The 12,417-nt window shown below is 41.6% G+C and overlaps 1 long non-coding RNA gene across 1 annotated transcript; it reads right to left on the reverse strand.

The window, feature by feature from the left end:
* Positions 1-11,266: 11,266 nt before the first annotated feature.
* Positions 11,267-12,081, reverse strand: LOC125802378 (uncharacterized). The gene is made up of 2 exons (XR_007439442.1): positions 11,576-12,081; positions 11,267-11,477 (listed from the first exon to the last, which is right to left on the reverse strand). It is a non-coding gene; the product is annotated as an uncharacterized LOC125802378 (long non-coding RNA).
* Between the last annotated feature and the right edge of the window lie 336 nt (positions 12,082-12,417).

Raw genomic sequence — 12,417 nt, forward strand, 5'->3', positions numbered from 1 at the left:
AAACTTAGTAAATAAAGTATTGCTAATATTGAATTCTGCCGTGATTTGAGCAGCCGTGGTTGTATGTTTTTTGGATACAATCCGGGTTAGCACCCAAACATCCCTTTCAGACAGCTTCCTCTTACAGCGTCCACAGTTAATCCTGTTGGATGTGGTTGATCCTTCTTGGTGGTATGCTGACATTACCCTGGATAACGTGGTTCTTGATACATCACAAAGACTTGCTGTCTTGGTCACAGAAGCGGCAGCAAGACGTGCACCAACTATTTGTCCTCTTTTGAACTCTGGTATGTCACCCATAATGTTGTGTGCATTGCAATATTTTGAGCAGAACTGTGCTCTTACCCTGCTAACTGAACCTTCACACTCTTCACTCTCTTACTGGTGCAATGTGCAATTAATGAAGATTGGCTACCAGGCTGCTCCAATTTAGCCATGAAACCTCCCATACTAAAATGACAGGTGTTTCAGTTTCATTGTCCAACCCCCGTAGCTCTTATCAGGACCGCCCCAGGAAAAGAAGAGCAAGAGTTACCTCTGTTTCATAAGTTAACAGCACCCCAGATAAAAGCCACCTAAAATCTTCACAGTATAAATTAGTGTAACCTCTGAATTTGGTTCCAGGGCCTAGTCAGTCTTTTCTGCTGGATTTACACCTCCAACATTCCCTCGCAAAATCAGTTTAGGTTCAGGGTTGAATGGCAAGATGTTTGTTGTCCAATAGGATCCCCAAAACCGGAGGTCATGTGATCACTTCTCATCACTCGCTGAGATCTGTTGAACATGTGACAGCTAATCCTCAGCAGCTCGTTTCAGAATGGCTTCCTGAATTAAAAACCCTTAATACCTGTGGATTAGAGGGAGCTTTGCAAAAATTTCACCCCCTGAAGAATGTATTGCTCTCCACCAAAAACCACCCCCACCCAAGCTCTGATCTGACCGTCGTCAGCAGTTTTAATGACCTCTGATTTCTCCCAAATATGAGCTTCCTGCTGTTTAAACAAGCCTACACTACACTATTTCCTAAGAACACAGTGTACTCCCATGGACACAGGTGTTTTACAGCAAGCACCAGGGCATGCAGACTGCTTCTACAAACATTAGTGAAAGAATGGGTCACTGTCAGGAGCTCAGTGAACTCCAGCACTGTGGTGTCATGTAATTTCCTCACAACTAAATATTCCACAGCCAACTGTCAGTGATATTATAACACAGTGGAAGTGACTGGGAATGACAGCGACTCTGTGCTCTGTCAGTGTAAAATAACAGAGCAGGGTCAGCAGAAGCTGAGGAGCATATTGCACAGTGGTCTCCACTTTTCTGCAGTCCTTCATTACAGACCTACAAACTTTATGTAGCTTCAGATTAGATCAAGAACAGTAAAGCGTAAACGAGCAGCTTCATCCAAGTCTTGCAGGTAAGCAGATAATTCGGTTTGGGCAATATGGTTGTGGTCAGCCCCGGGGTTGAGGGGCGTGGCCACCAGGACCCGGTAGTAGGAAGCACAGAGATACACAGACACGGGGAGTAAATGAACTCAAATTCGTACCTTTATTTTGCCAAAAATGCCCTCCACCACACCCAAAAGAACTCAAAACAACATAAATCGACCCAATGGGGCTTTAGCTGCTGTAGAGTTTTCTTAAAGTCTTAGGATGGTCCGTTTCTGCCTCAGTCCTCTGCTCACCAGTTTAGTCATTCTCGAGTGAGGGCTGAGGCTGCGTTTTTATATCTGTCCCAGCTGGCTGCTTAATCAATCAGATGCAGATCAGCTGGGACAGGTAGGACTATGTGTTGCTGCGTGGGGCGGACCCACGGCTCCCCCCGCCTCCTCACGCCACAATGGTGTATGTTGAAAGTAAGACATTTGACTCATTTAACTCTTCTTTTAACAGCAGTGTGTAAAAGGTGTGTGAAGTGAGAAAAGCAGTAGATGGAGTTTTGGGAGTGGAATGTTCTCCTATACTTCTCTGACGGAGCTCTTTACTGGATTTTTCTTTACTGGATTTGCCCTTTTATAAATGCTTTCACTGTTTTTTATAGTTGAAAGGTGGGGACTGCAGGTAGGCCAGTTCAGCACTCAGACTCCTCTTCTGTCAGACTATACTGTTGTGAAGGATGCAGCATGTGGTTTAGCATTGTCTTGATGAAATATGCAAGACCTTCTTTGAAAAAGCTGTTGTCTTGATAAAAGCTTATGTTTCTATGTTCTAAATCCTCTATGTACTGTTCAGCATTGATACTGTAGAACCTTTTTTTAGATATGTAAGCTGCCCACAAGCACAAATATTTACTACTTTATGTTGGTCTTTCACAAACAAATCTCGAAAATCTCACCTGTAAGGTGAAAAATTGAAAAAGTTTATGAGGTATGAATACTATTGCAAGCCACTGTACATGTTAAACAGTGTGCTACATTAATTCGCTTCCAAGACGACTGTGTGTAGAGGAGCTGGTTGTTGGACTGCTGAGATTTCATTCAGAAATTCTCAAATCCCCCAGACGGCAATCCGCTCAGTCTGATCCCTCACACACACACACACACACACACACTCGACTGTCTGGCTGCTGGGTGTATAAAGCTTGTATGGGTTAAGGTAGAGGGAAAAGGACAAAGGGCAACCCCATTATGGTGCTGAATTTTAGGGTGAATGGACTGAGATGTTTTAAGATGCTGGAGTTAGATTCTTAAATAGCTGGAGAGTAATTCTCATGTGGCTAGAGTGAGACAGAAGTGAGATTTTTGGGTGGTGAGAGAGATTTTCAGGCAGCTGGAGTGAGATTGGGGCTGGTAAAGTTATATTTAAAGGTAGATGAAGTGAGACTGGAGTAAGATCTTTAAATAGCTGGACTGAGATGTACCTGAATCTTTGGAGTGGCTTTTAGATGGGGTGAAACTGGATTTGAAAGAATGCAGTGTGAGGTGGAGTTATTTTCTTTAGGGTGAGGTGGAGTGATGTACTGTAGTGTGAGGTGGAGTGATGTTCTATATGGTGAGGTGAAGTGATGTACTGTAGTGTGAGGTGGAGTCATGTTCTATAGGGTGAGGTGGAGGGATGTACTGTAGGGTGAGGTGGAGTGATGTAGGGTAAGGTAGGGTGATATAATGTGAGGTAGATTGATGTACTGTTGGGTGAGGTGCAGTCATGTAGTGTGAGGTGGAGTTGTTATAGGGTGAGGTGGAGAGATGTAGGGTGAGTTGAAGCGATGTAGCATAAAGTGAAGTGATTAGAGGGTGAGATGGAATGATTATAAGGTAAGATAGAGTGATGTAGTAAGAGGTGGAGTGACACGGGGAGATATAGAGATTATAGTGTGAAATGGAGAGATTATAGGGTCAGGTAATTTGGAGTGATGTAGGGTGAGATGAATGACTAGTGGGTGAGATGGAGTGAGGTAGAGTAAGATGGAGCAATGCAGGGTAAGGTGGAGAGATAGTGTGAGGTGGAGTGATGTAGGGTGAAGTGAAGAAATTATAATGTAAGATGGAATGATGTAGGGTGAGGTAGAGGGATATAGGGTAAGGTGTGGTTATATAGGGTGAGGTGTAGAGATTATAATGTCAGATGTAATAATATAGGGTGTGGAGTGATATAGGGCAAGGTGTTGTTATATAGGGTGAGGTGTAGAGATTATTATGTCAGATGGAATGACGTAGGGTGAGGTTAAATTATGTACTGTAGTGTGAGATGAAGTGATGTAGGGTGAGGTGGAATGGTTATAGGGTGAGGTGAAGTGATGCAGGGTGAGGTGGAGTGATGTAGGGTAAGTTTGAGAGATTGTAGTGTGAGATGGAGTGATAAAGGGTAGTGTGGATTGGTTATAGGGTGAGGTGGAGTTATGCAGGGTAAGTTTGAGAGATTGTAGTGTGAGATGGAGTGATAAAGGGTAGTGTGGATTGGTTATAGGGTGAGGTGGAGTTGTGCAGGGTAAATTTGAGAGATTGTAGTGTGAGATGGAGTGATTATAGGGTGAGGTGGAGTTATGCAGGGTAAGTTTGAGAGATTGTAGTGTGAGATGGAGTGATAAAGGGTAGTGTGGATTGGTTATAGGGTGAGGTGGAGTTATGCAGGGTAAGTTTGAGAGATTGTAGTGTGAGATGGAGTGATAAAGGGTAGTGTGGATTGGTTATAGGGTGAGGTGGAGTTATGCAGGGTAAGTTTGAGAGATTGTAGTGTGAGATGGAGTGATAAAGGGTAGTGTGGATTGGTTATAGGGTGAGATGGAGTGATGTAGGGTAAGTTTGAGAGATTGTAGTGTGAGATGGAGTGATAAAGGGTAGTGTGGATTGGTTATAGGGTGAGGTGGAGTTATGCAGGGTAAGTTTGAGAGATTGTAGTGTGAGATGGAGTGATAAAGGGTAGTGTGGATTGGTTATAGGGTGAGGTGGAGTTATGCAGGGTAAGTTTGAGAGATTGTAGTGTGAGATGGAGTGATAAAGGGTAGTGTGGATTGGTTATAGGGTGAGGTGGAGTTGTGCAGGGTAAATTTGAGAGATTGTAGTGTGAGATGGAGTGATAAAGGGTAGTGTGGATTGGTTATAGGGTGAGGTGGAGTTGTGCAGGGTAAGTTTGAGAGACTGTAGTGTGAGATGGAGTGGTGCAGGGTAAGGTTAAGTGATGTACTGTAGTATGGGATGAAGTTATTTGGGGTGTGGTGGAGTGATGTACTGTAGTGTGAGGTGGAGTGATGTAGGGGGTGGTTGTGTGATGTACTGTAGGGTGAAGTGGAGTGATTACAGTTTAAGGTGGATAAACGTTACATAAGATGGAGTGTAAAATGAAGAGTTTATAGTGTGAGATGGAGTGATTATAGGGTGAGGTGGAGTTATGTACTGTAGTGTGAGATGAAGTGATGTAAGTTAAGGTGGAGTGATGTAGGGTGAGGTGTAGAGATTATAATGGGAGGGTGAATGATGTAGGGTGAGGTGTAGAGATTATAATGTGAGGTTGAATGATGTAGGGTGAGGTGGACAGTGGTGTGAGAGTGAGTAGAGTACTGTGCACTCCTGTATGTATGATTATGTATAATGTGATGTTCAGGAGTGTGTGATCTCTGCAGAATGCATTATTAATTCAGGCTTTATTAGTGGATATGGTATATGGGGGGCTGCCGCTGTGGGTGGTCTGCACTATAAGCCCATATTAATGAAAAGCTGCTCAGGCTTTGCTGAGTTCAGGGCGGTACAGTGGTGCCGGGTTTGAACCCAGTGATCTGAGTACCTTGTGCTGCTGGAGCTGTGTGGAACTGTCTGGCTTTAAAATTTAGTCCAGATGTCCAACAGAACTTAAGACTAAAGCCCCAATGAATAGCTAGGCTCACCCTCGTGGTAGCTGTATTTAAAATGGTTCTTTGTGGTAAAATCTGAACACAAACCACAAAAAGATCATGATTTTATCAAAATAATTACAAAAAACATAATCATGTTCATGAAAACATCTGAAACTGCAATGCTTTTAAAAAGTATTCATACATCTTGAACATTTTTCATAGCGATGTGGAGGAATGGTCACAAACTTATGGCCAGACATTCTCCTTCAGGATTTTTTTTTATCAAGAAGCCATCAATTATCATTAAAAATAGGTTATGCAGGTCCTGAACCAGCAAAGCAGCCACCATTACACTACCACCACCATGTTTGCCTTTGTTATGACGTTATTTTTCTGAAATGATGTGATGAAACAGGTCACACACATTCCAGAAAGTTCCACTTTTGTCTTATCAATGTACATATTATTTTCCCAAAGTTCTGAGGATCTTCAAAATGTTTGCTGTTTGTTCTTTTTGTTCAGCAGTGTTTTATTCCCTGGAATTCTACAATTTTACGGCCAGACTCTTTCTTACTATTGAATCAAGAAAATTGACCTTAACTGAGACAAGTGAGTAACCTGCAGTTCTTTAGATGATGTGATGTTTTTTGTGATCTCCTGGATGAGTTGTCCATGCCCTTTTGGAGTCATTTTGGTCTGCCGGCCACTCCTGAGAGGGTTCACCACTGTTTTATGTTTTCTCCATTTGTAAATAATAGCTCTCACTGTGATTAACTTGAGTTCCAAAGCTTTAGAAATGACTTTGTAACCTTTTCCAGACTGATAGATGTTTTTATTTTGTTTTCAAGCAGGTTCTATTTAAGTGATTTCTTGATTCTACAGTTCTGGCAGTAATCAAAATATGTTAATCACAGTTAATACAATTTTTCACAGAGGGCCAGGTTGGTTTGGATAAATTTTTTCTTTAATAAATGAAATCATCCCTAAAAAATGTTTTTTTTTATATATATATTTGCTTATGTTTTCTTTGTCTGATATTAAAGTTTGTTAATCTGAAAAAATACAAATATGCCACTCTAGTTGTGGAGGGAGCTGCTGACTGGGTTAATTTTACACAGGCCCACATCACAGCTCAGCACTGCTACCTAGTGTTCAGTTAGGCCCAGGACACAAATACTAATTCAGGTTCAATGTAAAATAGCTCTATTGGCAAGAAATGTAATTAACAATTTTTGCCAAAGCAATGAAATAGGTATTAATATTAAAAAGTGGCAACAAAAACAATACAAATACAGTTAAAAGAGTATGATTAACTTACATTAGATACAAATATCACTATATACTATATCACTATAGATATATCTACAGATGCAAATCATATCCAGTAATATTCTAATATTTCTTTGAAAAGATAAAAACTAAAATAAATAAAGAATTAACAATATGTAAATACAGGCAGTTGCCAAGGTAATTCCAGGTGGTTTCTATAGGCTTCAAAAGGTCTCTGGCCGGCACACTCAAGGACATTTACAGAGTCGTCTCTAAACCCACTCCTGTGTTGTCTTGGCTGTGAATTTATTTACTCCATTCAGATTTCCCTTAACCATCAGTCTCCCTGTTTCAAACACTTAAAACACCCAGATAGTGGAATGCTGCCGCCACCATGCTTCACTGTAGCAACACATTTGGGCAGGTGATGAGCAGGGCCTGGTTTTCTCCAGATATATTGCTTGATGCCAAAAAGTTTACGTTCTTCCAGATTAGAGAATCTTGTTTCTTGCAGGCTAAGAGTTTTTTTTATTCATTTTGTACTGAGATGATTCTGTCTGTATGCTTTATCATAAATGACAGAATGGTGGAGAGCTGCAGTGATGGATGACCTGGATGATCTGGAAGTTTCTCCATCTGCACACAGGATCTTTGCAGTTCATTTAGAATGAACAAACCAAACTAAAAAGCAGGTGTTAAAGGGGCAGTAAATCACAGTTCAGACTGTAAGAGACCTTCTTGGTCTGGATCTACTGGACCATGGTCCTGTTCATCTGCAGTGTGAAAACACTTTTCTAGAAGATGGATGTTCTGACCAATTATTACATTGGTCCCACTTTATAATAAGTGTCCCTAAGTACTATGTAATTACACGGTAACAATCTATGTAACTACAGTGTAACTACTGATGAAGTACACACTGTTACAGATTAACTATTGAGGTACAGGTTATGTAAGTACACATGTGTACCAGGGTGAGTGTACTCACACACGTAATAGAGCAAGTACTTACACATGTATAACAATGTGTGTGTTACCCTGTTACACATGTGTACTTACACAAGTCAAAATTAACCTTAATACACATGTGTAATTACATAACCTGTACCTCTGTAGTTAATATGTAACAATGTGTAATTCATCAGTAGTTACACTGTAGTTACACGGATTGTTACAGTGTAACTACATGGTACTTAGGGACACTTATTATAAAGTGGGACCATTACATTACATTACATTACATTTGGCAGACGCTTTTGTCCAAAGCGACTTACAATAGTGAAGTACAAAAGTAATAGAAGTTTAAATGTAAAAACATCTTTATATAGGGCTTTAAGGAGGTTAAAGGGAAATAATGGGATTGAGGAGTGAAGGAGGGGGAGAGGAAAAATGAGGTTAGAAGTAGTTAGTGTGTTAGAGGTGTTAGGAGAGTAAGTGCTCTTTGAAGAGCTCTGTCTTCAGGAGTTTATTAAAGATAGTGAGAGATTATCCTGATCTGGTAGTGGAAGGTAGTTTGTTCCACCATTGGGGAACTCTGTATGAGAACAGTCTGGATTGCTTTGTGTGAATGTTTGGCAAAGCGAGGTGACAGCGCAGCGGCCATTGGAGGAGCACAGCGGATAAAGATAGAAAGATAGACTAAGTCTATGAGCACCCATTAAACAATAGAAGAAGAAAAAGAACAGGTGTTGTGTCAGGGGTCTGATTTCCCTAGGCGATGTGCAGGCATGTCATGTAATGCAGCAGTATGGGTACATGAGATTATGCTGGTGATTCTTGTATCTACTGTAACTGTAGATTAAACAGAAATAAAAAGGAATCCAAGGGGAATCTTTTATTATCGTTTATACTCATTTTGTAGAATGCACCTGCCCAGGAAAGGGGCATAAACAGATAGTATGCTACAAACCAATCAATGTGAAGTATAGGGAGTCTCCACCCACATATGTGATGATGTCAGGATGTAGTAAAGTTGTTTAGTGCACTCATTCACTAAACTGCAGTGTAAAAACTGGACAAAATTAATCAGACTAAATACAGAACAGAAAACAATGTAACAAACATCAATTTTGATGCGAAGTCTGGTCCACAGGTGGAGTCCAATCAGGGCATCTGATTAGTTAAATGTTTGTAAGAAATGTATTAAGTATTGAGCGCACAATTATTATATTTCTATATAAACACCTTGGAATCGGAGTTGACAACCATATTTTTAACATCAAGTGCCCTGGGTGAACTTACGGTGCTGTGTGGAGCCATGTGGAGCAGTGCTCGCAGTTCACACCGGTGATGTGAGGCTAAGGTGAGAGTGCCATAATGGACTATGTGTTAATATTAGGGATGCAACGGTACAGTGTGGTTGCGGTTCGGTTCAAATCGCAGTTCTAAAGCCACAGTTTCGGTTCAGATTCAATCTATATCAATATTATTTAGCATTATCAAACATGCAGTAGGTTTTTAGCCCTTTCTATTTCAAATCAACAAGGCGCTCCTACTCACACTTGCAAAGCCAATATTAAATAGAAAAAAGGCACAGATCAATTCAAATCACAAAATGATAAAAAAGGAACACTTATTCTTACCATTAGTCAAAAAACAGGCAAAATTAAATAAAGTGCAGTAATATGAAAAGTAAACATTAATATTATTCAATCAACTCAACCAACAAATATTGTCAGCCAGTCACATACTTTAGGAAAATACCAAACTGATATCACACTGTGCTTTCATCACATTTTTTTGCCTTGTTTATCAAACTCAACGCTGAAGCCAAAATGGTCACAAACAGCGGATTTATAAGCTGACGGCACCTCTTCAAATTTCCTTTTCTCTGTTTCGCATTCACTCGCCATGATCACGCAGCTGAGAAAGTTTTGTTTAATTAGCCCTCAAATCTTCAGCGTCTGCCTTCAGAGCGCTGATTTGCTCCAGGGAAATTCAGAAAAAATTCTGATGTTGGTTGTTGCATGGTTGTGGAGAGACACGCCAAGGGAAGTACACTGCTCAAAAAAATAAAGGGAACACTCAAATAACACAATATAACTCCAAGTAAATCAAACTTCTGTGAAATTAAACTGTCCACTTAGGAAGCAACACTGATTGACAATCAATTTCACCTGCTGTTGTGCAAATGGAATAGACAACAGGTGGAAATTATTGGCAATTAGCAAGACACACTCAATAAAGGAGTGGTTCTGCAGGTGGGGACCACAGACCACGTCTCAGAACCTATGCTGTCTGGCTGATGTTTTGGTCAGTTTTGAATGTTGGTGGTTCTTTCACACTCGTGGTAGCATGAGACGGACTCTACAACCCACACAAGTGGCTCAGGTAGTGCAGCTCATCCAGGATGGCACATCAATGCGAGCTGTGGCAAGAAGGTTTGCTGTGTCTGTCAGCGTAGTGTCTAGAGGCTGGAGGCGCTACCAGGAGACAGGCCAGTACACCAGGAGATGTGGAGGAGGCCGTAGGAGGGCAACAACTGAGCAGCAGGACCGCTACCTCCGCCTTTGTGCAAGAAGGAACAGGAGGAGCACTGCCAGAGCCCTGCAAAATGACCTCCAGCAGGCCACAAATGTGCATGTGTCTGCACAAACGGTTAGAAACCGACTCCATGAGGATGGTATGAGGGCCCGACGTCCACAGATGGGGGTTGTGCTCACAGCCCAACACCGTGCAGGACGCTTGGCATTTGCCAGAGAACACCAGGATTGGCAAATTCGCCACTGGCGCCTTGTGCTCTTCACAGATGAAAGCAGGTTCATACTGAGCACATGACAGACGTGACAGAGTCTGGAGACACCGTGGAGAGCGGTCTGCTGCCTGCAACATCCTTCAGCATGACCGGTTTGGCAGTGGGTCAGTAATGGTGTGGGGTGGCATTTCTTTGGAGGGCCGCACAGCCCTCCATGTGCTCACCAGAGGTAGCCTGACTGCCATTAGGTACCGAGAAGAGATCCTCAGACCCCTTGTGAGACCATATGCTGGTGCGGTTGGCCCTGGGTTCCTCCTAATGCAGGACAATGCTAGACCTCATGTGGCTGGAGTGTGTCAGCAGTTCCTGCAAGATGAAGGCATTGAAGCTATGGACTGGCCCGCCCGTTCCCCAGACCTGAATCCGATTGAGCACATCTGGGACATCATGTCTCGCTCCATCCACCAACGTCACGTTGCACCACAGACTGTCCAGGAGTTGGCGGATGCTTTAGTCCAGGTCTGGGAGGAGATCCCTCAGGAGACCATCCGCCACCTCATCAGGAGCATGCCCAGGCGTTGTAGGGAGGTCATACAGGCACGTGGAGGCCACACACAATACTGAGCCTCATTTTGACTTGTTTTAAGGACATTACATTAAAGTTGGATCAGCCTGTAGTGTGTTTTTTCACTTTAATTTTGTGTGTGGCTCCAAATCCAGGCCTCCATTGGTTAATAAATTTTATTTCCATTGATGATTTTTGTGTGATTTTGTTGTCAGCACATTCAACTTTGTACAGAACAAAGTATTCAATGAGAATATTTCATTCATTCAGATCTAGGATGTGTTATTTGAGTGTTCCCTTTATTTTTTTGAGCAGTGTATATAAAAAGTTTCCCCTGGGTCCTAAGCAGTCCTGACTATTGCCCACAGAATACAGTGTCAAATCAATAACCACAAATAAAACATTAAAGTTTTGTCACCTCAACAGCGAGCCAGATCCAGAACCAGAACCAGACAGAGACAGCAGGACAAACTCAAACTTTTTATTTTCTTAACAAGGAATTAGCAAACTCAAATTACAGTGTTCTTTCTTCTGTATAAAGAAAAAAAAAAAAAACAGAGGTTGGGCCGGGGGTTGGGATTCAACACATTCTGGTGATGCTGTATGAGTATATTCACAAAGCAGCTCCACCATCAAAACCTTGGAGTCCTTGCCCCAAAGAACATCTTCCTTGTTGATCTGCAAACATAACATCACAAGAAGAAAAAGCAGCATATCTTAGCATTTGATGATTTACATTTGTCCCTCATCTGCAATCATGCTGTACCCAACTGTACCTGATGATCATGGGGTCATTTGTAGAGATGCAGTTTTGTGCTTCTCTGCAGTTTCCCAAAAGTGACCGTCACAGCTCCCAGCGTTCCTTTCTGTACATAAACTAGTGCAGGAAAACACCCAAACCAGAACCAGCATTATTGATCTGTGCAAGCAAAACCATCTGTAATCAATACAAACACAAACTAAAACTCTAGAAGCTACTAGCAACAGTGAGTCTGTTGTAAACGTCAAGGATATTAAATGTAATCAAATCTTTGCAGCTCCTGATGGTCAGTCAGCACCCCCAACTGTGAATAGATAAAATGCAAACATCAAGAGTGTGTTCTTAACAAAGGGTGAGTATTAGATTCAGAGATAGATAACGTTACTCTATGAACCATTCCTCCATGGCTAATTCACAAAAACACTCAGTCATCAGTGTTACATTCAATGATGGTGCTGAAGCACTTTTTGTGCCAGAATATAATAACTATTGCTTCCTATTGTCAGCAAGTACTGGTTTCAAAATCCGAAAAATCTTATCATCCAATATAATTCCGATATCAACGAGCATCCCTAACATTAAATGATTCTTTCTGCACATTTAGCCCCCCCCCCCCCCCTCAGTGGCAAGACTTGCCGAATTAGAAGTAAAAACACCTCTGTTTCTTACTAGTGTCGCATAATGCGTTTTATAATCCAGTGTGCTTTATAATGTGAAAAATAATAATCTGTAATAATCTAAAATGGCATGCTGTGTCGTACCAAGGATTTGAGATTTCACATATAGATAAGCTATCTGGCTAACGTATTGACCCAATAATAAATGACAGATAATGTGAATGAAGTTTTTAGTTGTGGG

This window comes from Astyanax mexicanus, chromosome 6 (assembly GCF_023375975.1).
Source record: "Astyanax mexicanus isolate ESR-SI-001 chromosome 6, AstMex3_surface, whole genome shotgun sequence".
NCBI lineage: Eukaryota > Metazoa > Chordata > Actinopteri > Characiformes > Acestrorhamphidae > Astyanax > Astyanax mexicanus.